The sequence below is a fragment of the Colobus angolensis genome, unplaced genomic scaffold (genome assembly GCF_000951035.1).
Source record: "Colobus angolensis palliatus isolate OR3802 unplaced genomic scaffold, Cang.pa_1.0 Scaffold101, whole genome shotgun sequence".
NCBI classification, from domain to species: domain Eukaryota; kingdom Metazoa; phylum Chordata; class Mammalia; order Primates; family Cercopithecidae; genus Colobus; species Colobus angolensis.
This window is the reverse complement of record NW_012111031.1, coordinates 877,996-883,034: the sequence shown is the minus strand read 5'-3', so window position 1 is coordinate 883,034 and position 5,039 is coordinate 877,996.

Below are 5,039 nucleotides of genomic sequence, written 5' to 3'. Positions count from 1 at the left end.
TTATTAAACAACTTACTTTCTCCAAAGTTAGATTAAAAACTAGCTCTGAATTCAAGTCTAGAGACCTTTGTTAAAGTTTCCAACCTATTTCTTGCAGGACATTTAAAAACATACTTCCGGCTGGATGCGGTGGCTCACGCTTGTAATCCCAGCACTTTGGGAGACGTGAAGCAGGCAGATCACTTGAGGCCAGGAGTTCGAGACCAGCCTAGCCAACATGGTGAAACCCCATCTCTACTAAAAATACAATATTAGCCAGGCATGGTGGCAGCCCCTTGTGATCCCAGTTACTCAAGAGGCAGAGGCAGGAGAATTGCTTGAACTGGGGAGGCAGAGGTTGCAGTGAGCCGAGGTCGTGCCACTGCACTGTAGCCTCAGAGACAGAGCAAAACCCCGTCTCAAAAAAAAATAAAATTAATTTAAAAGAAAACATATTTCCGGATACAACAGCATAGATTCATAGTCCAGCCGGTTACATGACGATTCCCAAGCTCCTTCTTATGTGAGCATGAAAGGACCTCGATGGCAGTTTCTTAAGTAAGATGAGATGAGAGATGGGGACATAGTCCAGCCTTTCCTGCTTATCAGGTGCCATGCTAAGGCTGTTTGCTGTCATCTTCACAGTGAGAGGGAGGTATTATACACCCACTTTGCGGAAGAGGCAACTAAAGCTCAGAGCAATTCAGTGACTTGCCCAAGGTCTGCAGTTACTTTGAAACCAGCTCTCTGTGCTCTCTCCGGCACACCATTCGGAAAGGTATCAAAAAGCAGAGAAGTCCAGGTTCATTTTGAGTCTAAGCACTGCATAGCTATGAAGAACTTGAGGGCCGTGTTACAGCTATCAGCCAGGACAGCACGAAGCCCAGCAGCAGCGCTTTACCTTTGCCTTCCTGGAAGGACAGGTGGAGGCTCACCTGCACCATTTCCCATGAAGGACTTGCTAATTTCATCTGGCTCTGCAGCACCATGTGCTGGGCTACCTTGCATTGCCCTCTGGCTTGCTCTAGCTGTTCCCTGAGACTTCTTTTAGCAGTGCCCATGTCTTCAGTGGGTGTGCTCTATTTTCATGGCAAAATCCTCAAGGTCAGGGCTACAAATGGGACTCCCTCTGTACAACCCCAGACAGGCAGCCCATATAAACACAAAGGAGATGCCTACCTATTAATTATGTCCTAACTGAATTGAAATGCAATGCTTCTATCCATCACATTAGTTTGGTAGACCTTTGGATTTGAAAGTGATTTGTTTATAAGAATCGGCTAGTGAAAAATGTTAAACCATAATTGTTAAAAGTGCTGGTCCTCATAGCAGTCTACCTACAGGTGATTCACCACAGCATTCCTGGTAAATGCGGGCAAAGTGAACACACATTATGAGCGAAAGAGTCTGGGCTGGCCATCGAAAGACTTAGAATCCTACAGCCAAGAGGAATTTTAGGAGACCCCATCCCTTGGCTCCTGACAGCACCAAGACTGTGATGAAGGGCATATGCCTTAGCGTCAAGGTGACCCTAGGTTCAAACCCCAACTTGACCTGGTGGGACCTTAGGCAAGATCTTAAGCTCTTCAGACTTAGTTTATTCATCTGCAAAATACGAATGATAATACATTCCTCATAGGATTGCTGTGAGGATTCATTGCAATTGTGAATGGACAGGGTCTAATAGAGTAGCTGGAACACAGTAAGTGCTCAATAATGCTCCCTATGTATGTTGTTAAAATTACAAATAAATGTCTCCAAGAATGGAGCCTCACTTAGCAGTATAATGAACATCCATCCCAGCAAGATAGAAATAAACATGATAATCTCTGCTTAAATGGTCAGAGGCCACAGTGACTTACCCAGGTTCAAGGCCGAGTACACAGAAGAAAAATCACTTGCAGTTCATCTTTCATTCATTCACACTTTAAAATGTTTAGCCTATATAGAAAATATATCCTGTATGTTAAATTTCCCTAGCATTTTTCCTGAAGGATGCTTCTTAAAAGCAAGTTAGAATGGTATATTCATAGAGTTAGAAAGAAATGTTTGTAGAAGTTACACAAACAGGCCGGGCGCAGTGGCTCAAGCCTGTAATCCCAGCACTTTGGGAGGCCGAGGCGGGTGGATCACGAGGTCAGGAGATCAAGACCATCCTGGCTAACATGGTGAAACCCCGTCTCTACTAAAAATACAAAAAATTAGCCAGATGTGGTGGTGGGCGCCTGTAGTCCCAGCTACTCGGAGGCTGAGGCAGGAGAATGGCGTGAACCTGGGAGGCGGAGCTTGCAGTGAGCTGAGATCCCGGCCACTGCACTCCAGCCTGGGCGACACAGCGAGACTCCATCTCAAAAAAAAAAAAAAAAAAAAAAAAAAAAAAAAAAAAGAAGTTACACAAACAACATTTTTTTCAATCTGGGAAATCTTTTTATAAGCTTCTCTCCACTGTTACCACTGGCAAATAGTGAATCAGCTGTTTCCCCCACAATTCCTGCTACAGGTAGCTCACAGTGTGACAAGGCAATCCTCACAAGTTACTGCGGCTCCATCACCATCAACATCTAAAATACACAGGCAGTGAGCAAGACTCTAAGTCCCGTAGGAGCTGAGTTCAGGTAACTGGTTCACTGCCATATGCCCAGAACCTAGAAGCACAGTGATTTGTGACCAAGCAAGTGATCAAGAGATATTTGTTGGATGGATGGATAAGTGGATGGATGGATGGATGGATGGATGGATGGATGCATGCATGTATGCATGCATTGACAGATGGATGGATGGACAGTTGGATGGACAGATGGATTGATGGATGAATGGATGAATGGATGGATGGACAGATGGATGAATGACATGCCCTCTCTGGGTGCTACAGAATAAGTTAAACCTGTTTATTCTCCTTTCATACTATGGCTTAGAGTCCAAGGCACTGAATCTAAAGATTTGGGGATATTTTATGTGATGCAGTTACAGAATTGTAACTATTCTAAGACATGTAAACAATCCCAGGTTTGGGTGTCAGTAATAAAACTCCTTAAAGTGAATTACCCACTGATTACAGGGGTATGGGTAGTTGTCAAGTGAAAACAGTCCATTGATTTTCAAATATTAACACTTACAGATGCCTGAGACATAATTATTAAGAATTGCATTTAGTTCTTCTTTAATCTGTAACCACATATAAGCTACCATCTATTTTGAACTTAATACAAGGCCTAAGTCCTTAATAGAAATGTATGTAATTCTGAATTGATCACAAGGACAGACTTTTGACAGAACCTGCTCATATTTTTCAAAAATATCTGTCTACTCATTGACAACATGGTCTCTTTCTCAAATTAGTTATTGGACTTACTAACTGTTGTATCTGAGAAGAACCAGATTATTAATAGCTCAAGTTATATATATAAATTAGTGCATTCACTTTTATTAATAATAAATGAGGCAAGTCACCCTGCTCCAAACTGACTGTGCCATATCTTGCGTTGTTTTCTCTTTTGCAGAATTTCTTTTCATTTGCTGAATTAAGTCGTGCCCAATGACTGATTTATTGTTTTCTTCACAAGAGGAGGGGGGAAGCATTAGGTACCTGGTACCCAGCAAAAGCCCAATAAGCAAAGTTATCAGTGGAATTCCTCAATGTGACAAAGGGCTGGATGAGGGGTTCCTTGCTGGTACAACCAGGTCACAAGCCTAAGAAGGCTTGACGGGTGTGGCTGGCTCCCCCCCATGGCCCTGCTCTGTTTCTGATCTGGGCTTTGCTGCCCTGGGCTGGGCTGCTTCTCCTGGCTCTCTGCAGGACCTCCAGGCTCCAGGAATTTGGACCGAGTGGTAGAGACATCGCCGGCAGAGACGGCAATCGCCAGCTTCCTCTCTGTGCTGTCTTGTGATTCAAAGCAGATTCTGCTCCACTTTTTTAAAAGGGGAGCACATGAATGCTGGAGACCCACAAGAACAGAATTGAGCAAGGAAGGGTGCAACAGTGATACAAAAGTCCGTGAGTAAGTGGCTCATTCGAGGTGAGCCATGACAGGGATTTGTTCATGGGGAGCCCAGGGGCATCAAGGTCTGATTGCTGAGAGTGTTCTTGTGGGAGGTGGGAAGTTATAAGAGCTGCAATAACCCTGGGGCTTAAGAGTTTTGCAAATGATCCTGGGCTGGGACACAAACACACACACACACACAGAAAGAGAGAGAGAGAGACAGAGAGAGACAGAGAGACCGAGACCTGTGTACCAAGGTCATCCAAGCACTGCATTTGTACTTGGCTGCAGAGAGGAAGGGTTGGAAAAAAGAGGATGTTTCCTATCTTGGACCTTTACCTAAAATAGGCACCATCATGCTCAGTGGCCTTGCTTGCAAACTTCTACAGCAGGGTGAGCTGGAGAAGTGAGTGTGAATGTGAGCAGCAGGGTAAGCTGCTCACTGGTGAGTCCAGGAAGTGACTCTGGACCTCTTCTTACATCAGTCTGGTATGATATCACAGTTAGATAACTTAGCAAAAATTGCTGCTGGCTGGATGTGTGGCATGATCATCGAAAACATTTTTTTGCTTTGCCTTTTTCTTCTTGCATTATTTTCTAGCTAATGATCTCTCTTCCTTGAAAGAGTACATTTCTGTGGTAGGAACTATCTTTGTGAAAATATTCTTTTTTAGAGACAAATTGGCATCACAAGAATTCTGATATTCGAGGTGCAATTAGTTCATGTATCAACATTTTAATGCACATTGGTATTCTCAAAATTGTATACACCACTCATAGAAGAGCAGGATTTGAGTCACAGCCCTGTTTCTTTCCTCATATAAATGAGTCACTGAGCCTCAAAGATTCAATCATCCTCTTTATAGATGAAATATAATAACAGATACTAGTGACATTGTTGGGATGATTAACTGCAAATGTACAAAGTCCTTTTTAACATAGTAGATAATTATTTTTTAATTATTCCTGATAGACATGGCACAGCTATAAGGTGGCTAAATACCAGGAACAATGAGTAGGATTACCTCTTACATTTCTTTTCCCAATACAATGCTTTGCTTCTGATCTGACCAGGGCTTT